Source organism: Lipotes vexillifer, unplaced genomic scaffold (assembly GCF_000442215.2).
Source record: "Lipotes vexillifer unplaced genomic scaffold, Lipotes_vexillifer_v1.1 scaffold147, whole genome shotgun sequence".
Classification (NCBI taxonomy): Eukaryota; Metazoa; Chordata; class Mammalia; order Artiodactyla; family Lipotidae; genus Lipotes; species Lipotes vexillifer.
In genome coordinates, this window is record NW_006778796.1 from 5,097,384 (window position 1) to 5,119,760 (window position 22,377).

Consider the following 22,377-nt stretch of genomic DNA (forward strand, 5'->3'; position numbering starts at 1 on the left):
CGTCATTTATTCCTTTGACAGAGAGCAGTGTCAACGGGAGAACAAATCCTGTGTGAAGCTTAACACTCACTTGCTATAAAGATGCATTATGTCCTCCCATCGGTTGTGAAGAAACCCAGTGCTTTCAAACAAGAGCTCAGGGTGTTCACCTTAGGTCACGGCCACAGTGCAGTTATCTGCAGGCTTTTCTCTACAAAATGTTTTCTCTATTTGCTTTCTTAGTTTGGAGAACATTACAGAGAAATGCCTGTATACCAAGCAGACTGTCTCATTAGGGGAAACAACTTGATTTCAAGAAAGAAAAAAGTCATGACTGTTTCCTGGGGACAGCACAGTTGAAATGTCAATAATGGGCACTGGGGTCCAGACCAACACCTCCTCCCCCACCTCCTGCTCAACACGGCTTAACCCTGCTGCACTTGGTTCCCGGATACTGTGGGGCCTTTGTCTTACAGGGATACCAATTAATGCGAAAGACAACTCACCAGGTAGCACCCACAAATCTTATTTAATCAAATCAAAGAGCAAAGGGAAGGGAGAACAGAAAGTTTAGTTGGTTAACTTAGAACGAATGACATCTCGTGTTAATCTTATTTTTTCTGAAGAATGAAATGTAAGTAACTCATTGAAATTAAACTAATTTTTATGTGTGGTTTATGGACGTCATTATTAGTCATAACTCATCTTCAAAGGCTTATTTTTTTTTACTTATATTCAGTACAATCTTCCCTGAAAACTTTTAAACTTATATTACTTGGTACACTGCCACCAAGTAGAAGGACAGTGATCAGAGTGCTAAGACGGCAGCAACAGACAGGTAGGAAGGCAATGTGGTGCCACAGGAAAACACCTCTAATGTCAATACACTCTACACAGCTCCTCAGAAATGGTCCCTCTCCCATTTCTCAGGAAATAGGTTGTAACTTCAATCATTACAACCAAGTTCATCATGAAGAACAAAGGAATTCAAAAACCAAGAACTTTCAGGACTTTCAGTAACCAAGTCTAAAATAAGTATATATATACTTATTTCAGTGGCAAATTGATATTTTTAAAAAACAGATGTGGAAATGTTCTAGCAAGTACCATCCATTTCCCTTTTTCCAACACAAGCCAAGCTTTGTTTAGGGCTCTATCCTCCCCAGCTCAGTGGGTGAGATCTGATAGGGTCAGGACCCGGGGCAGGTTGGGGGTGGGTAGGTAAGCGTGTGACCCTGATGACCAGCTGGGTGACAGACCAACCGGAGCCAGAGAGGCTTCTGGGAAGATGACCTGCAGCACAGGGTGAAATATGCAAGGAAGGGTCATGGATGATGGTATTTTTAAAACAATTATTTAGTATTAGCTTATTTTTATTTACTAAAAAAATTTTTAAAGATTCACAGAATTGGACTTCCCTGGTGGTGCAGTGGTTAAGAATCCTCCTGCCAATGCAGGGGACATGGGTTCGAGCCCTGGTCTGGGAAGATCCCACATGCTACAGAGTAACTAAGCCTGTGAGCCACAACTACTGAGCCTGTGCTCTGGAGCCCGTGCTCCGCAACAAGAGAAGCCACCTCAACGAGAAGCCCACAATGAAGAGTAGCCCCCGCTCACAGCAACTAGGGAAAGCCCACACGTAGCAACAAAGACCCAACGCAGTCATAAATAAATGAATAAATGAATGAATGAATAAATAAATAAATGGGGGGAGGAAAGATTCACAGAATTCAAATGGCCGCAAAAAAATTTAGGCAAAAAACACTAGGAAAAACTTCTTAATTTTAAGGAATGTGACATACTGGATTCTTCAAAAGGGCTGCTGAGTCTCTTCACCAGAAAAATTTAAAGAAAGGGTACAGATAAATCATGACCAATGACACCCAATCCTGTATCCCCAACTCCACGCTCAAGGGCCAGTTTCCATCTGCTCTCTCCACCTACATACATGTGGTGCTTCTGAACCTTAAACCCAACAAGCCAAGCCTCCCTCCCTTCCTCCTGACTCACTCCAGGTGATTTCCTGCCCAATCACCTTCCCAGGAACTCAGCCCTGAAAGCACACCCCCCGCCCCCCCTCCCCGCCCCCAGAGTGGATCCCAGGCCAGCCAGGCGTCAGGCTTGTTAACAGGCCCTACGATTCCAGTCACCCACTCCCCCACCGCAGCCTGCCTCAGCCTCGTCACCTCTTTGCCAGAACCATCTTCTATGAACTCCCTGGCCTCCAGAACCTCCCCTCATCCAGTCCATCTAATGCATGAATCTGTCACATTGATCTCTTAAAGCACAACTCATTCATTCAGCAAACAAGTACTGATAGCTGTATCAGATAACCAAGGACCACAAACTTAGTGGCTTGAAACACCACAAATGCATCTTAGGGGTCAGAAGTCCAAAACGGGTCTCAATGAACTAAAACCAAGGTGTGGGCAGGGCCGCGTTCCTTTTTGGAGGCTCTATGGGAGAATCCTTTTCTTTGCCTTTTCCAGCTTCTAGGGACTGCCTGTATCACTCCATTCACAGTCCCCTCCTCCATCTCAAGGCCAGCAGCACTGGGCCAAGTCTCCTCACACCCCACCCTTCTACTTCTCTCCCGCCTCCCTTTTCCATACTTAAGGACCCTGGGGGTTACCCTGAGCCCACCTGAATAACCTAGGACCCTCCCTGCTCCAGTCAGCTGATTATCAACCTTAATTCCATCTGCAACCTTAGTGCTGCTCTGCCTGTAACCCCACATATTCATAGGTGCTGGGGATTAGGACACGGACATCTCTGGGGGCCCTTATTCTGCTGACCATAAGCGCCTGATACAAGGCACCGGGAGGGGCAAAGGTTAAACACAGACTTGGCTGTCAAGCTTGTGTTAGTCCTTTGATACCAACTGTTAATTGGCTCCCGCTGCTTAAAGAATTGAGCCTAGGGCTTCCCTGGTGGCGCAGTGGTTGAGAGTCCGCCTGCCGATGCAGGCGACACGGGTTCGTGCCCCGGTCCGGGAAGATCCCACATGCCGTGGAGCGGCTGGGCCCGTGAGCCATGGCCGCTGAACCTGCGTGTCCGGAGCCTGTGCTCCGCAACGGGAGAGGCCACAGCAGTGAGATGCCCGCGTACCGCAAAAAAAAAAAAAAAGAATTGAGCCTAAACAACTTAATCTGCTGTTAAAGCCTCTTCCATGATTTCGAAACAGTCCCGCAGGATTATCTCCCACTACTTTCCGGAAGTACCCCAGCGCTGTCCTCAACCTGCAGGACCGGGCGCAGCCAACACGGCGGCTGCTGCTCCACAGCCACACACACACCGTGCTCCAGTTCACCCGCCACCTGCCATTTCTCTGCCTTCTCTGAATGCCCACAAAGCCCTGTTGCGCCAGTTGGCCATTCAGCAGTGACACAAAGGGTTCAGGCAGAGGGATGACCCTGAGCCGGCTGTGTGGCCCGGGCATGCCACTTGACAGCCTTGCTTTCATCATCTATCAAGTGAAAAGCAGCCCAAATTATTCTAAATCCGTTCCCAGTTCTAAGAACCGGGCGCGGGTTTGTATCCATTTCTCTCAACCCCCAAAGTCACTGTCCAATCAAGGTCACCATCACGTCAACTGGATTAGTGCACTCCCTCCCGATAGAGGGTCCCTGCCTCCAGGCTTGCATTGCTCCCCACTCCCCAAAAAGCATCTTTCTAGGTTACTCACCTCAAAACCAGTTAAAGGCTCTTAGGAAAATGTCCAAACCCCTCAGGGTGGCCCCACACCCCTGCTTCCTCCTTCGATTTTCCTCACTATCAGTTCCTCATGTGCTACCTGCTTCCTCACCTCAGAGCCTTTGCCTGAATGCCTACTTCCTCTTTCCACCAGGCAGATGTCTGCTTGTTCTCCAGGCACCCTTCCCCGGCCCTCCCGGGCTGAGTTACGGGTCCTTCCTGTCTGCGCCCATAGCACCCCACACTACGCTCTCCGTTCTCATCACCGTGGTACTAGTAGTATCTGTTCCCCGTCAGTATCCTCCAGACTGCAACTTCCACACGGGCAGCACCGTCAGTCAACCTCATCCACCACCCTAGGTACAGACTGGGTGTGGTCACCCAAATTCTGGATAGAGCAAAAGAACTTTTAGCTGCGCCACCCAGAATCAAAATGAGATTTCCCGGTCTGTCTTGCAGCTTCATGTGGCTGCACGTTTAAAGTTCTGGCCAAGCAGACATAAGCAAAATTGTCCAGGGGCAGTTTCTGGGAACTTCCCTAAGAGAAAGCACTAATGAATCCTCTGTCCCTTCCTCCATCCTGCTGCCTCTAAGCCTTACACACAGTGAGCTAGGAGCCTACAGTTGGGTCATACCTGTACCTCTTTCTCCAGCCCTTTATGGGAAATACAATACCTTGTTTTGAGATGCCATTACTGGAACCATTATTACTTTGGAATCTCTGTCACCTGCACTCAAATTTAATTGCAACACACACAGCCAAATCCACAGCACCAATAATTATCTGTTGCATCAAGTACATACCTCACCTCTTCTACTGGATTATAATCTATTTGTCAATAGATGTATTGTCATGTGTCTCTGCGGGATCCATGCACCCGAGCAGAGGGCAGCACACAGAACTCCTCAACGGTGAATAAGTGTGGATGGTCAATGAATTGATGACCATGTGGTTACTGACGCAGACAGACTCAGTCCAAGCTACACGGGCTACCCTAACCTTGGCTCACTGCTGCGGCCAACCAAAATAAAGTTAAAAAAAGAGTGTCTACACTACTATGTATAAAATAGATAACTAGTGAGGACCTCTTGTATAGCACAGGGAACTCTACTCCAAGCTCTGTGGTGACCTAAACGGAAAGGAAATCGAAAAAAGAGGGGATATTTGTATACGTATGGCTGATTCACTTTGCTATACAGCAGAAACTGACACAGCAGTGTAAAGCAACTTTACTCCAATTAAAAAGAAAAAAAAAGTGTCAGTTTCTACCATTATTTGATCAGGGAATAGTTCAGAGCCTAGACACCAGGGTTCATTCTCTTCCTTCCTCGGGCACAGGGTCACCAGTGTACTCTATCACTGGCTTACTCCACCTAAAAGCTCTACAAGGTAATATGCAAATAAGCAAGGTCCTTTAACACAGACATTAAAAGAACACCCTCTGCTCCTGGGCAGGTGGGATGTCTAGCAATTTGCTCTACTCCCTCAGCCTGGTTGGGGGAACAGCAACCCTAAGCAGGGAAACCAGTGCCCCAGAGCCCACTTCCCCAGGTGGGCCCCTCATCTGTGCAGTGTTACGAAGTCTCAGGCTTCTCAGGCTATTGAGGCATACTCACCTTCACACAGCCATAAGCACAGGTTACAGAACTGATCATACTTGAAAGGTACATATTTAGAGACATTTGTGCAAATAATCGCCAGATACCTACTCCATGCCAGACAGTACACAGGTACCAAGGTACGCAGGGAGCATGCCAGACGCTGAGCAGAGACAGAAGGAAAGCACTAGTCATCCTCACTTGACGAATGAGGAGACTGAGGCACACAGAGGTTAGTCAGTCATGTATAACCAAGGTTACACAAGCTGGAAGGGGTGGGAACATCTAATTGAGTCAAAAGCATCAAGGGTTCTAGGCTGTATGAGTTTGACCTACAAAGAACAGGGCCTTTGCTGTTATTTAGTTTGCTTTGCTTTTGTGTTTCTGTCGGTGGGGAGCAATTGAGGAAGTATCCAAATACAGCCTACAAGGCACATCTGGGGAGATGTGAGTCTGTGGTGTGTGCAGAGTGAAAAGTGCAGGCAGGAAGTGACGCTGGATCAAGGATGGCCCTAACAGGGAGTAAACGAAGGTTTTAGGGTGGAGCGCATGATCCCATTAACCTGTCACAAGACCTCTGTGACAGCACAGTTGGGAGCAGAACACAGGGAGGCAGGAAGCAGGAGGGGGAAACCAGGCACCTAGGAAGGACCGGTGGGCTGTGGACAGGGCAGAGCCCGAATGGACACCTGGTGACTGACGGTTGGAGGGAGCGGGGGAAGGATGCAGCTGACAGAAGGACCCAGGCAGTGCCGCCAGCCTGATGGCCTGGGCACACAGGCGATGGCGGTGCTCCTGGCCATGCTGGCCAACAGGAGATAGGTTTGGAGGGCAACCAGGTGAGTCAGCGGATGAGAAGTTCTGAACCTGGAGCTCAAAAGAAAGAAGCGGATTAGAAATAAAAGTCTGGGGTGGGGAGTATGACTCCGTGTGAGCGGGGAGCACAGCTCTGGGGGAGGCACGATGGCCTCGCCCGCCCGGCCCCTGCGTGGCTGACAGCTTGCAGCACATGGTGCTCTGCAGCATCCTGCCGGGGCCGGGCTGGGGCGGCCGCCGGGGCCCCCACATGAGGGGCAGACCCGGGACTCTCGGAGGCCGCAGCTGGCGCTCGGAGCCCTGCCTGCGGCCAGAGTGGGGCAGCGACTGCAGCCTGGGTCGGTCAGCGGCCCTTGGAGCCCGGCTGGCGTGAGGCAGCCAAGGCCTGGGCCTGGTTACCTGGGCGGAGGGCGGGGAGAGTGGGGACCCGCCAGCCCCGGGGACCAGTGAGAAGGTCCATGGAAGTTGGACCTGGTCGGCCTGTTTTCAGAGGGAGGCCCGGGTTAGAGGACCCTTTAGCCACTGTGGAGAAAGTTAGATCTTCAGGGTGCAGCTCTACAGACCCTTTTGGGTGTCGGGGGAGGGCCCAGTTCCATTCGCTCTCAGCCAGGCTGGGCCTGAGCCGTGCGGCGCCCTCATGTCACTCTGGCTGCAGATCCTTCTCCTCCCAGGTCACTGGGAGAAAGTTTTCCTACCCTCCTCCTTTGTTGGGATGCCCTTGTTAACATTTTCGGCTCACCTGCATCTTTCTGCCTGGGTGGGCTTTTAAGGCTTCTAGGCGTTTGTTCGCTTTTGGTTTAAAACCATGGGGGGAAGTATGGAGCCCATTGCTGACAGGTCTTTTACTTGCTGATTGTGTATTTCTGGGGCTAGATTTTTTTTTTTATTTTTTTATTTTGCGGTACGCGGGCCTCTCACTGTTGTGGCCTCTCCCGTTGTGGAGCACAGGCTCCGGACGCGCAGGCTCAGCAGCCATGGCTCACAGGCCCAGCCGCTCCGCGGCACGTGGGATCTTCCCGGACCGGGGCACGAACCCATGTCCCCTGCACCGGCAGGCGGACTCTCAACCACTGCGCCACCAGGGAAGCCCAATGGGGCTAGATTTTAAAGCAGCCCTTTTGGTTGTTACTAGGAAGACATGTTAGGGAAAGGAAAAAAAAAAAAGTGACTTTTGTCGAAAGCTAAATGTTTGAAAAACTGACCCAATTAATACAAATTTTAGGTGAAGTTCTTTGAGACATGAAGGGAGGTAGGATGTGTTCTTGGAAAGGTCTTTTCAGATTCTGAAAAGCTTTTCAAAGTGCAAGCGTTGGGGTGTCCCTGGTGGCGCAGTGGTTAAGAATCCGCCTGCCAGTGCAGGGGACACAGGTTCGAGCCCTGGTCCGGGAGATCCCACATGCCGTGGAGCAACTAAGCCCGTGTGCCACAACTACTGAGCCTGCACGCTAGAGCTCGCGAGCCACAACTACTGAGCCCACATGCCCCAACTACTGAAGCCCACGTGCCTAGAGCCTGTGTTCCGCAACAAGAGAAGCCACTGCAACAAAGAGTAGCCCCTGCTCGCCACAACTAGAGAAAGCCCGCGTGCAGCAACGAAGACCCAACACGGCCAAAGATAAATAAATAAATTTACTTTTTTTTTTTTGCAGTACGCGGGCCTCTCATTGTCGTGGCCTCTCCCGTTGCAGAGCACAGGCCCCGGACGCGCAGGCCCAGCGGCCATGGCTCACGGGCCCAGCCGCTCGGCGGCATGTGGGATCTTCCCGGACCGGGGCACGAACCCGTGTCCCCTGTATCCGGAGGCAGACTCTCAACCACTGCGCCACCAGGGAAGCCCTAAATAAATTAATTTAAAAGTCAATCAGTAAATAAAGTGCAAGCGTGGAAAAAGCTTGTGGCGAAGGGGGGCAAAAAAAAGCAGGTCCAGAACTTTACTCTTGACTGTACCCGTCCTGTAGCAGATGGAATCATGGATGCTGCCAATTTTGAGCAGTTCCTTCAGGAAAGAATGAAAGTGCATGGAAAAGCTGGGAATCCCAGAGGTTTTATAACAATCAAAAGAAGCAAAAGCAAAATCACTGTAACTTCCGAGGTGCCTTTTTCCAAAAAGTATTTGAAATATCTCACCAAAAAATATTTGAAGAATCATCATCTACGTGATCGGTTATGCATAGCTGCTAACAGCAAAGAAAGTTACGAGTTAACGTTACTTCTAGATTAATCAAGATGAATAAGAGGAGGAAGATGAGGACTGAAACTCAGTTATCTGGAGTATTTTATATGACTTCTTAAATAAAATTTAGGAAAAAAAATAAATGTCTGAGATGGACAATGGGTTGGGTGGGTGGGTGAATACTTGAATCCATGGGTTATGTAAATCACCCACTGAGATTGGTTTTCCAACAGTACTTTGCAACTATTCACCTACATCTTGAATTTCGGGAAGCACTTTAAAATATGCCGGTCCCATTTCCTAAAAGATGGTAAACTCAAGCATGGAGCTCTGTACCAGGGCTCACCCACCTCACTCTGCACTCGCAGCCACCTTCCTCTGGGTCGCTGAGCCTCTTCCAAACCTACCACGCCTTGCAAAGAAAACAAAAAGGATCTGCCGTAACAAGCCCAGTACATACAGCATTATTCTGGGTTCACGAAGTCCTGAAACACTGACTTTAAGGGGGTATTTGGAGAAGCTCCAACCTGTTTCACAGGACAACTGCCTTCTTGGCTGAAACAAACTTGCAGACAATGGAAGGCCGCATAGATCTGGATATGAGATCCTCTGCAAGCCTCTAACTGGTCCCTTAAAGACCCAGCTTAAAGAGGCCGAGCTCTACTTCCACCCCATTTCTAACATACAAATCAGACTGCAATTGCAGATAGCTAGGAGACAAACATTTAAGAGGCTTTTAAGCAACATTTTGTGCTATGGGCAGCTACTTATAATTCTAAATCTGACTGCAGCCTGATATGATTACTTGATTAACTGACGTGATTACTTGAATATTCAAAATAAATTGTCATGTTCTCCAAGCTAATTCATACAAAATATAAAAAGGCAGCGTTACAGCCTTGGTTGAAATTAAAAGAGGGTGGAGAAACATAATTAACAAAGATAAGTTATGTACCTCCCCTGGAGAGAAAATGTCTTAGATTTTAATTCAAACCTGCGTAACATAAATAAGGGTGTGACACGAAAACACATTTCTTTTTAAAAACTCAATCTAAACCTCCATATTTTATAACTGTTGTTCAGGTGTGTGTGTGTGGGGGGGTGGGGTGGGAATGGGAGGAACAGGCAGGGTTAAAATATGTTTCCAAAAGAAAAAAGCCTGGTACGATCTGGCATTTTTAAAAGCAAACAAAACCCAGCAATCAATCTATCATGTCCTCTACAGAGTGTCTAAAGCCAACAGTTATTTTATCACCTGGTAACATTCCATGTTAATATATAAACCATTCTGTGAATTTTGTGATCCTCGTATTTTAGGAATTATGGTACTTAACAGCCATCATAATGTTGTCAGACCTAGTGACCCACACCCAGAAAGAAAACGAGGAAGTCCTAAAACAGTAAGAATCCCAAGAGGACTGAAGGGCTGGGGAAGATGTTATTCTGAACAGCCCAAACAAGCAGCCTTTAACCAGGCCTGTGTCAGAATGACCCAGATGTTCTCAAAACACACAGGATGAACACCTCTACTCAAGGGAGACCAGACAATCCGCAGATGGAGGCTCCCTGGGGAATGTGGGTGCCCTTCCCTCCCAACCCACACCCCTCAGGTCTTATACACCTTGTACATCAAACCCAGGCGGCGCTGGGGTCAGATAAGGAAACCGACGCTGGATGCCCTCAACCAGTCTGGGTTTGAACCCGGCCTCTGTCACCTGCTAGCTGGGGGGCCTTGAACAAGTCACTTAACCTTTCTGTGCCTTAGTTTCTCATCTGTAAAACTGGGGTACCTACCTCATGGGGGGATTTGGTGAGGCCAAAATGAATTGACAGATGTAGAGCACCTTAGAAAAGCGCCTGGCATGTAGTGTATTTAGAACCCACAGAACAACCTCATTCTCTTCATAAGTTGCAAACATTGCCCAACTGCAGTGTCATTTATTCTTCTGAAGAACATTATAACAGAAGATTGAGTCAGCTGAGTAAACAATGCTTCAGTGAACATCCTATCCAATAGAGGGATTATTTTTTAACTATGCTCATCAAATTAAGTCAGTCCCCTACTTAACTTTTATGTATAATACCGATAGTCTGGACACCCTCCAAAGGAGGCACAGGTATTATCACCTGCAAGTTCTACACAGAAGTCTCAGAGGTGCAGTGACTGGCCTGCCGGAGCCTGCCCAGCCTTGTGGGGCAGAGCTGGGTCCCTATCCTGTGCAGCTGCTAACCTGAAAGGCCTCTTCGCCAATCCCCTTCCTACAGCTTTGCTAACTTTAAAAAAAGCACAGTAGATGCTCTTAATAAATGCACCTCAGATCCACAGTAGAGCTAAACATTCCGAAGTTTTGTAAGAAGTAAGCTCAAATTTTCACAGAGGTACATATCAGCTCACAAACAGGGCAGACAGAGGTGTCAACAACTCCTGTAGATATTAAGGTAATGTATTTCTTCTGCCAAAACCTGAAGCAGAGGTACCCCGAACGCTACCCTCAAGGGACGTACAGCGCACGGCCAAACTTCCCAGGGAAGCAAATGAATAATTATTGAATTCGGCGTCATAAGAACTCTTCTTTGGGGAAGGAGAAATTCACAATTACTCTGTAGGAGTGTGTGCTATCCCGAGACAGAAGGAACAGGTACTCTGGGGTTCAGAACAACTCAGATAAAATAAGGACCAGAGTGGCCAATTCTCCAGTGTGGCTTTAATTAGGTCTGTTTAGTATGCACTTATCAGAGATTAGCTCTGACACAGTAAAACTGTTGACAATGGGGAAAGAAGAGCGCAGAGGGCGTGTGCTAGCAGGAAGGCGTGAACCTAGTGTCAGGACTGTCGTTTGAAACTGCAGGTGTTTCAAGAAAATGGTTATTCTAGGGGCTTCCCTGGTGGCGCAGTGGACGGGTTCGTGCCCCAGTCGGGGAAGATCCCACATGCCGCGGAGTGGCTAGGCCCGTGAGCCATGGCCGCTGAGCCCGCACGGCCGGAGCCTGTGCTCCGCAATGGGAGAGGCCACAACAGTGAGAGGCCCGCGTACCGCAAAAAAAAAAAAAAAGAAAGAAAATGGTTATTCTAACTGCAGAAAGCATGAGAGTCCCAGCACTAAAAATCTTAAGTGAAAAACTATTTCCTAAATCCCAGTCAGCAAGAAAACATTCACCAAACAAAAGGTACCAAAGTCTAACTTAAGATACAAGGAATACTGAGACATCGCACACAACTGTGCTTTAAATAGGAAGCATACGGATTCAGTCTTCCTAAAAACTCACCAAGTATGAATATTTTCAATCCAGGGGCCACACAATTCCAAAAGCAAATGCATGTCAAATAAAAGTGTCCCCGTAGAGGAAACGTGCCAGTGGGAATCAAAGAGCTTGGTAATGATAACATTTATGGGTTGAAATCGGGATCAGGTGGGAGGAGGGATTCTATGACAGAAACTCAAAATGAGGTCAGTCTACCTTCCTGAACAACTCACTTTGCTAGGCCGGAACATCTCCAGCGGTTGTGATTAACCTCTTAAGGAGAAAACTGTAATTTCCATCACTGATTCTGACATCTACCTTACTGAGACCTAAATGACTTCAACTTTCATTCTCTATCCCTGGTCAAACAGAAACAAAGGATTTGCTCTCGGCAAAAGTGAAAATAAAAAATTTTCGTTCTGAGACGGACTTGAAAATCACCTTGGTGTAATTGTTTATTTTTAAAGAAACGGACCAATGCCCGGAGTTGATTTTCTTAAGGCTGATGGCAAGTTTAGGATAGGGAACCAGGGCAGCCGGGCTCTACACAAGGATGAGGCACTCTACCTGAACCACTGTGCCTTCCAAACCTCTCAGATTACTTCTGTTTTAATAACAAAGAAATATGCGTGTGCTTTACCATAATCCTGTATTAGGAGGCAATGTTTATTTTAGTATCTCTTACGTGAGCTGAGGTAACTCAGTGGGTGAGAGGAACCCAGAGGCCTTGGTTCTCACTCCTGGCTCTGCCAGCAACCGGCTCCACGAGCTTCAGCAATACTGAGACTTGACTTTTCTCACCAACAATACTTCTTTGAAAGCTGGGAAGCATCCTGATTTCAGTAATATTAAAATGCGAAAGACGGCTTGTGTGATTTTACCATGCCACTGACTGTAAGCTGCATCTCTACCCAGATATGTGAAAATGTGAAAAACTGCCTGAAAACGGATGAAATGTGGTGGAAACACACACCTGTAAAGTGGCGGACAAACACCAGCTGCAAAGAGGACCGCAGACCCGACAGGGGGAGAAAGGGCCTGTCTGGATGGAACGTGGGCCCTTAAGATGTTTCCACCTGAGGACAAAGCCTCCTCCCTCTTCCCCCACGACACCGCATTTCTTCTAACTCCCGGGCCTGAGAGCGCCCTTCCTCTTGCTGGCCCTCAATCCAGCTGGTCTCCAAGTTGCGTAGATCTTGTCCTAGAAACAACCTCATGTGATTAGCTCGCTGCAGTCTGTGCTCATGGCTGTGGCTCCAGGTGAGGCCTCACCACTGCCCTGGCCTCCAACAGCCTCCCAGTCCACCCCCACACAGCCCTGGTGTCCGTCCTCGCCAATCCCCGCCACGTACTCTGATCACACTCATATTCCTGGAACACAGGGTTCACAACACACTCCTTCTGGTTCAAAAGCTTCAGCGGTCCTGTTACCCAACATCTCAGGAAAGACAGCAGGCTAATGGGTCAAGACCACCCAGGCTGGAATGCTTTGTGACCTGGGGCAAGTCTAAAACTTCTGAGCCTCCATTTCCTCATCTGTTAAGTGGGAATGCTCACAGTACCAATTAACAGCACTTGAGATAAACCCACATAAAAGGGCTCAATGCAGAGTTTGATACGTATTAAGTTTAATACAAGTTAGCCCTTTTTTTTTTTTTTGCGGTACACGGGCCTCTCACTGTTGCGGCCTCTCGCGTTGCGGAGCACAGGCTCCGGACGCGCAGGCTCAGCAGCCACGGCTCACGGGCCCAGCCGCTCCGCGGCATGTGGGATCTTCCCGGACCGGCGCATGAACCCGTGTCCCCTGCATTGGCAGGCAGACTCTCAACCACTGCGCCAACTTGCCTTTCTAACCTTTCTTTCCACTTCTGCCCTATTAGCTTCAGGCAACTGGGCTACTTGCTTTAATGCCCAATGATTCACTTGTTTGCTCTCCAAACTCCCTCTCCTAGAATGCCCACCCTCTGACCTCCGGGCGCCCATAAGATTCCTCTATGACGGGTAAAGTGAAATTCAAATATTGATTCAGCTCTGTTTCATTTAATCCAATCATCTCTTTGATGGGGCCTGACATCCTTGGAGGCCCTTATAGCCGACACACCCCCATGTCCACAGAGGCCCTTCCTGAAAGTGTAGTTAGCAGCCAGGTAGGTGAGATGAGATTTAAATCCACTTCCTCAGTTTGGGATGGGCCCCAGGTTATCAGATTTCATTGTTCTAGTTATTACTTCAAGTAACCAAAGCCAAAATCAATCACCTCAAGGCCAAGGACCCTCTCTGGAAGGTGGTGGGAAGGGAAGTTCCCACCTGAGAATATGGTAACAAGGGGTCCAGAATAGCTGGCAGTCATCTTGCAAAATCAGCCTATGGACATAACCAACATCTGAGGAGACTTCAGAGAAACAGAGCAAAAGTTCTCCCTATGGGACTTTTCAGGTCAGATGATCATTTAAGCCCATCAGCATTGGGTTTTCTGTCTCTTGCACGAAAAACAGGCCCATCAGTGCTAGGCACTGATACATCTAACATGGTGAGCTCTGCCATAAAGCTTTCCCAGAAACAGTGAGACAAGCCCCCTGGAAATCTGCTTCTGATACTCTTCTAGTCCAAGGTGCAGATTAAGTATGGGTATGAAAGGATTAAAGTGTAAACTCATTCAGGAAGCCCTTTGGAGTCAGAAACTGTCAGTTCAGCTTTGTATACAACCTCTTCCCCCAAGACACACACACACAGTACACACTCAGTAACTGACAAGTCAATTAATTAATAAAGAGAGTAAATCAAATGTGGGCTAAAAGGAAGGAATAGACTTGACACAGATTTTAAAATGGCAAATTGTTAATCTTGGATGGCTCGAAGATGGACCTTTAATCATGAGGTTAGATTTTTAAGTTACAGAGTAACAGAGTTACATAAAGGGCAGAGCCCACTGACCAAATCCTCCCAGCAGCAAGGACAGAGGAAGGAGCATGTATGTTACAGGAGACAGAGCTATGTGATTTGGAGAAGTCACTTGGCATCTCTAGGCCTTAGTTCTCAATTCTTTATAAAAGAGGTAGGGGATAGCACTTCTCACAGGGAGGCTGTAAGAATTATGTACAGAAAGCAACTATTAATAGGAAGGTGCTCACATCAGTAATACCTGAAACTGAATGCATGCAAAGACGGACCTATTTTGGGTAACTAAGGGAAAGATTATCCCATCAGTAAAAGAGTTGGTAGGCATAAAAGAGGTATTAGACTTAATTACAAATTTTCTTAGGGGAAGGATGTGGCCCCGAGTAAGAAAGAAATAAAACCATCACTCACACTCTCTACTATCTACTTAGGCATCAAAGTCACCCTAAAGGAAAGTAAACAGTTTTGCCTTGATTTGTATAATTCAAGTTGGAAATAAGACACCCAAGTATCGATACTCACTCCTACAAACAGGAGGGCAATCAACCATTATGCTAAGAGGAAAAGAGGGGGCAGAGGAAAAAAGATCCTTGCAAACATCCAAAACTTAAGAATTCTGACACTCCTCCCGCACAAAAAAGAAAAAGGAAGCTCAGTCGATCCCAGGGAAGGAGATAACTCACCTCATTTTCAAAAGTGACTTTGTAGGAATGCTGGCATTAGTGTCTGTGAAAACCTAGTTTTGAATATTTTCCCAGTTACTTGAGATTCTCCAGCTTTATCCTTGGCCACATCCCCTAATCCTCACTGCCCCTTCCCCAAGAAGAAAAATAAGTGAAGAAGAAACATTTATCAAACCACTATTTGGCAAGCCCCATGCTGGGCACTTTCAACTGTGTCATCTCTTGGAATCCCTAACAATTCTGCAACGTGAAACCTGTGGACAGACGAGGAAATTGAGTCAAGAGGGTGAGGACAGTGTCTGAAGTTATGATGTACTTTTCTTGAAAAAAATCTGGCCATCAAATCTTAATACACTTTCTACTTTCACTTTTCAGCCCAGTTCTGTTCTATATTCTGTAAAATTAACCATCTGTAACCATCAATAACACTCTCCCTTCTGTCTTCAGTTAGAAACAGAAAAGAAATACAAAATAGAGGAACCGTAGAGAAAAAAGTCCTGGCAATGAGAAGTTATAATCTGGGGTAAGAATCTAAAAGGAACATGAGTGACATTTCTCTTTCAAGTACGGAGCTTTCCTTGGAGAATCCCAGGCAGCTTCCGAACGAACTAAAAAAGTGATCCTATTGTCCCTAACTGCAGATGGAAAGTTAAAGTGTTCGTCCACAGATAGGCTGTGTCCCTATCTGAGATTATGCACCGAACGCTGTTGGCTGAGAGGTGGTGCAAGCAAAACAAGTGCACACCAACAGGTTATCTACGGAATGGTTAGGCGAACAAGTTACAAAACCTAACAAGCAACGTTAGCTCTTCCGTCCTACCCTATAAAGAAAGCACTTCCTGCCACGGGGCCCGCTATTAAAGAATTAAGGCTGCTCCCTCCCCACTATTCTCCCGCCGCAAGCCTAGGTTCCGCAGCCCAGCTCACAGTCATGCACTGGATTCTTCCATACGGGACTCCACTCCTCACCCCTCACCCCAAAGTGGGCCAAATGCATTATCCAATCTGCAATCAAGAAGGCAGGAGCTGAGCTGAACTACAATCGTGAGCAGGGGAAACCATCAACCTAAAAGTGCAAGGTCACGGAACGGTTGCAAGACACAGTTTAAAAGAACAAGCCTTGCTCCAGGCACGACTCCCTCCACCCCGAGGCGGGCGTGCGGACAGCGGGGGTGGGGTGGGGGCCGAGTCTTATTGCGTGTAAACTGTAAAAGAGCCTTTTCCTTGCCACTCGCAGCAGACGCGACCCCAGGGCTTCCCCGGCCGCCCCCGCGCTCAGACTCCAGCTAGGGTCTCCCAGGTGGCTCTCCAGTCCCCTCCCCCGCGCTTCCCCACCGGCCTCCCCGAGGATCCGCGGGCTACAGTTATCTGGTTTTAATAAAAACCGAAGCGTTCCCGGGCTAGCGGGCTCCCACTCCGAGGGGCAGAGGCGGGAGGGTAAGAGAGAAAAGGAAAGGCCGGAGGCGCCGCGCACCGACACGCGCGTTGCGACCCCGTGGCAGCTCTCCCAGCTCCCTCGGATTTTGTTCTCCCCCTGAGGAAGCGCGATCGCTCTCGGGGCTCTTCCCCGGACCTCCGGCCGCGCGTTCATCCCGCCAGGGCGGGCAGACTCGAGCGCAAGAGCCCACCCGCCCTGCTTCCCGTCGGCGCGCCGGGTGCGTTCCCGCCGCGCCCGTCAGCGTGCACACAGTCCGCCGACTGCTTCCACCGCCGAACAGGTGAGACAGCATCGCGCGTAAACTCCTGAGACGCCCGCACAGCTCTCACCCCGCCCGCCATCGCGCCCGGGAGCGGGCCGGCGCCCCCGGAGCTGCCGAACTCCTCCGCCACGCGGGCGCAGCGCGGGCCGAGCCGGCAGTCGCTCGTGCGCACCGGGCTCAGGACCCAATGGTGGGTCGCAACCCTCGGTCCCGGCCGCGCGCCGGCGCGGGTGTCATGGCCGAGCGGCGGCCGGGCGAAGTTTCCTGGAGCCGCCCGCTTACCTCTTAGGCCGAGGGTGGCTGCGGCTCCAAGAATCGGCGAGGCGGCGGCGGCGGCAGCGCCCGGGGCCAGCCGAGCCAGAAGGGGGCGGGAGGGAGTGCCGGGCCAGCAGCAGCCGCCGGGATGGGAAGAGGAAGGCTCCGGGTATCTACAATCTGAACGTGGGCTGACCGTGACGTCACAATGGCGCGGCCAGCCAATCGCCGCCGGGAGGCCGAATCAAGCGCTATGATGTCATGCGGCTCCGGAGCCAATCGCGAGACAATAGAACTTTCGTGATTGTAAATTCCAGAATCCGACGCAGTGGGGAACCGTGGTCTGGGTTGGTCCCCTCCGGTTCACGTGTCCCTGGGCAATTTTATCCCCTTTCTTCCTAATAAGCCTGCGTGGAACGCAGAGCCTGCGCAATAGCACCAGTGAAGTTCCCGATGCCCTGAACTCTGATTCTCTTAGTGCCAGGCGTGGCGAGGTTGTGTGGCCGCGTTTGGACAGCAGAAGCCCACTCTGGTGCAGTCTCCTCGCGGGTTCGGAAGGGAGCCAGTTCTTCTTGGTTTTGGGTGATAGGGTTAAATGCCTGCGGAGATCACCGGCGCGAACAAGATAAGGCAACAACAAAAAAGCGCTCAAAACTGATGCTATAGCTTAACTCCCGGTGGGTAGATTTACTGTGATTTTTCTTAGGGATTCTGATTTCCCCTTAGTGATCACTACCAACTCCATCTCTCCTCAAGACTTTTTGTAGAAGGAGAAAATGTGGTGGAGTAAGTGACGTCTTTTCAGCTAGACAGGTTTAAGCACATAAGACAAAGTGCTTTGTGCTCAGGGCACAAGTGGAAGATCCTTGCTGTTTTTCATTGATATTTGGATAACTTAAGGCCTTCAACATCCTAGTATCCTATGCTTTCCCCATATCCAGCCCCAGAAATTAAGCCTTTCTCCCAGTGCCCTCTGGCTGTATTTCTATTACCCCATGCCCATGGACCCAACATGGTCAACTGTTTAATGTAGGCAAGTTTATTCTTTTACGTATTTACAATGTTTATCACGTGCCAGCCGTTCCAGGACCTCGGCCATTGCCCATTGCCTTAAGAATACAGGTGTACAAACTATATACAAATGAGATAATGTAAACATAAACAAATAACAAGATTTTTAACAGTCGATTGCCATTCAACTCCACGAACACTGACTTCAGTTTGACAGATACTATGCTAGGTGTTAGAAATAAAAAACTGCAAGGATCCCCCCCCCCGCCCCCGCCCGTGAAATGATATAGTCAGGAAACAACTACCATGCAGAATGGTAAACACTATGATGGAAACCAAGATAAGCAGATGTGACCAACAGAGAGCTCACGGAACGCCCGTGAAATGATATAGTCAGGAAACAACTACCATGCAGAATGGTAAACACTATGATGGAAACCAAGATAAGCAGATTAATGAAGAACTTTCTGTCAAGGGGCGTGTGAAAAGCGTATGCCAGAGGCATATAAGAGTTGGGCAAATGTATCTCCTTTATTCTTCACTTTTCTGCCCGCAGTTCAAGGCCAGAGCTGGTTCAGCTCTTCATCACCCGAACAAGTTCTATCCTTCCAGGTTTTAAAAGTTTCAAATTTAACTTGATATTCCAAAAATCTCCAGTTTTACACCAGACACAATTGTTTTTGCTGTGTTCGCCTATCAAAATGTTTCGGCCATACTACCAAAATATCTGTATTTATTTTTAACTATGGACTTATATAACTGTCAAGTCATACATTAAATATTAAATATTTTTTCATATTTTAAGAGAAAAGTAAACACAAATTTCTATTATTTTATTCCTAGCCTTCAAGGGATGCCTTTTCATAGGCCCTTGACAGATATGCCTTAGTTATTGTCTGTGTATCTTGGTTTCCATTAGAGCATTTTTCACTCTGCATTGTAGTTTCCTGACTGTCCCATCTTGTTCAAGCCATGGGGTGCTTGTACCTTCACTTTAAAGAGCCCTGCATTAGACTGTAAACTCCATTGGAGGGAGAACCACGTTGAATTTTGCTCATTATTTATCCCCAGATCTTACTACAGTCCCTGGTATATAATAAGAGCTTAGTAAATATGTTTTGAATAAGTATGTGAGCTCTTACTCCCCCTCACCGTCATCACACTGGTGCTTCCATTTTCTGCTCCAGAGCTCCAACCCTCTGTTAGATAGTTACGTCCCAGGACTATCGACTCCTCTCAAACCTAAGTTAGTAAGGTCATGTTCTCATTCTTTACCCATCCAGAGACTTAGGGTTCCCAATACATATATGATTTATGGAGAAATTTCTGCCCCCCAGACAATTCATCTTAACCCTGCAGTGTAAACCAACTACCATGACTTCAGTATGAGTTACTCCATATGGCAACACCATCACATTCATGGATAAAGTTGCAAGAAATGACTCTTCAACTTAACTGTGGGTATTTTTTTCAAAATAGATCAAGAGAATGCCTAGGATTCCATGCCAGGGTTCAAGGAAAGTGTGTTACTGAGTGTCAGAATCAAATTCCTGGCCAGTTGGGTTCTAGACCCTGTGCTGTAGCCATCCCAATCCTTACAACCAGCCTGTCAAAAATGAACCCAGGTAGGTGCAGTACACAGCCCTGTAACTCTTGCTTGTTTCCCTATAGCAGTGGTCCCCAGCTTTTTGGCACCAGGGACCGGTTTCATGGAAGACAGTTTTTCCACAGACCAGGGTAGGGGGTGGGGGCATGATGGTTTCGGGATGATTCAAGCACGTTACATCTATTGTGCACTTTATTTCTATTATTATTACATTGTGATATATAATGAAATAATTATACAACTCACCATGATGCAGAATCAGTGGGAGCCCTGAGCTTGTTTTCACTTGCCACTCACTGATAGGGTTTTGCTATGAGTCTGCAAGCAATTGATTTATTATGGTCTCTGTGCAGTCGAACCTCTCTGCTAATGATAGTCTGTATTTGCAGCCGCTCCCCAGCGCTGGCATCACCGCCTCAGCTCCACCTCAGATCACGAGGCATTAGATTCTCATAAGGAGCACGCAATGTAGATCCCTCACATGTGCAGTTCACAGTAGGATTTGCACTCCTGTGACAATCTAATGCCACTGCTGATCTGACAGGAGGTGGAGCTCAGGCTGTAACGTGAGTGATGGGGAGCGGCTGTAAATGCAGATGAAGCTTCTCTAGCTCACCCACCGCTCACCTCCTTCTGTGTGGCCCAGTTCCTAACAGGCCACAGACCAGTACCAGTCTGTGGCCCAGAGTTTGGGGACCCCTGCCCTATAGCATCCATGGTAGTCCCCTGAGAAGTGATTGTTGAATTATCTTCACGTAATAGTTAACTATTTTATTCCTTCTCCTCTCCCTCCTCCTGCTTTTCTTTCTTTCTTTTTAAATTCTGGCAGCATTTTCCCTTCTGTGATCCCAGGTCTCCTCCAACCATACACTTCCAAGTGTATCAGAAGGTTGCTTCAGTATTGAGAAATATTGGGAGATTTGTTCTATTGTTGTAGCATCTGAAGTTGAATTAAGAAATATGATTGAAAGTTTCATTAGAATGCTGTTCTAATGAGTGTTGTTTGATTTAAAGATGAAATACTACATGTGCTTAGGAGGTATTTGCACAACCCAATGAAACCTCTCTTTTGAGATAAAATACAAGCCTATGTTTGCCTCTGGACATTTGAATGTTGATTAAATTATAAACCAAGTATAAGCTAGTTTATGCTAAGGGTAACACTATTCAGTCTCTGCCTTTTGTTTTTCCTCCCCGTGATCTTACTTTTTTATTCTTTTCTAATTTGTGTTTTCTGTTATCTTGTTGCCAGGGGCTCCCATTGGCCTGGCTTGTCTTGCTGCAGAGAGATAGAGATTAAAAGGCAGTTTTCTTTCCTCCTCAGACCTTGGGGTTTGTTCCATGCTTCCTTTGTTACTTTGCTGCTACTCTTCCTTGTTGCTGGTCAACATGTAACCAGGTTTATCTCGATTCCTGTCCTTGAGTGTTCATCCTAATGGATGTGAGCTACTGAAAGGCACTGCCCATGCCTGTCTACCATGTTGTTTTCCCAATGGCTAGCGGAACCTCTGATAAATAGCGGATGCTCATAAATATCTACTGAATGAGTGAACAATTTGACCTGTTTCTGGATTCTCTGGTCTTTTCTTCTCCACTTCCTTTTATAGTCTTTAGTACTCTATCTGGGAGCAACTGGGCAGTGAAAGGCATCTGTGTCCTCACTTCCCTCTATCTATATTACTTCCTAGGTGTATTATCATCCCCCTTTTATGGCTTTGGATTCCATCTACAATCTGCTGACTCCCAAATGTATTTCTCCAGCCCAAACCTTTCCCCTGAATTCCAGACTTATATACTTAACTGCCTATTAATGACTCCTCCTCTTGGGTGTCTGTCTAAAAGGCATCTCAAACTGAGCGTAATAAAAAGTGAACTCTTGATTTTTCCCCAGACCTGCTCCCTCTGTGGTGTTCTCAAGACAAACACCTTAGAGTTATGTTTAACTCCTCTTTCTTTCACATCCTATCTTCATGCATCAGCAAAATCCTGCCTAGTCCATCGTCAGAACATATCTAGAATCTGTTTACTTTTCACCCTCCTTATGACAGCCACTGGTTTAAGTCACTATCAGCTGTTTCCCAGAATTTTGCAATAGTCTCCAACTTGACCTCTACTTCTGTGTTTTCCTTCTACGGTCTATTCACAACCCAGCAGCCTGAGCAATCCTCTTAAAACCAATGCCAGATTAAGTCACTTAAAACAATCTATCAAACTCTTAACTCAGTAAAAGTCAAAACCGTTAAAACAACATATAAGACCTTTGTCATTTCTTGGACCTTCTAAAGCTACTCTCTCTTCTACCTGCAACGGCCTCCTCCTTATTCCTTGAGCACACTAAGCACTAGAATTGCCTCAGGGCCTTTGCACTTACTCTCCCCCATGCCTAGAATAATCTAACCCACAAATCTCCAAGGCTTATACCCTTGTTTCACTCTGATCTCTATAAATGTCATCTTTTGGAGAGTTCTCCTTGATCACTATCTAAACTTGTAACATCTCCCTCCTTGCCTCCCTTTTACTCTGCTTTATTTTTCTCCTTAGCACTTATCACTGTCACACATACTAGAGGTTCACTTTAAAATTATTTATTTATTTATTTGGCTGTTCTGGGTCTTAGTTGTGGCACGTGGGATCTTTGTTGCCGCGTGCGGGATCTTTAGTTGGGGCACGAGGGCTCTTAGTTGCAGTATGCATGCGGGATCTAGTTCCCCGACGAGGGAT

General features: G+C 47.6%; 1 protein-coding gene across 1 annotated transcript in view; it reads right to left on the minus strand.

The window, feature by feature from the left end:
- The window catches only part of ELOVL5 (ELOVL fatty acid elongase 5), a 71,868-nt gene extending 54,444 nt beyond the window's left edge, over positions 1 to 17,424 (minus strand). The window contains exon 1 of the mRNA XM_007451934.1: positions 17,067 to 17,424. The gene's annotated coding sequence lies outside the window, so the exon portion shown is untranslated. The remainder of the gene's footprint in view (positions 1 to 17,066) is intronic.
- Positions 17,425 to 22,377: the final 4,953 nt, after the last annotated feature.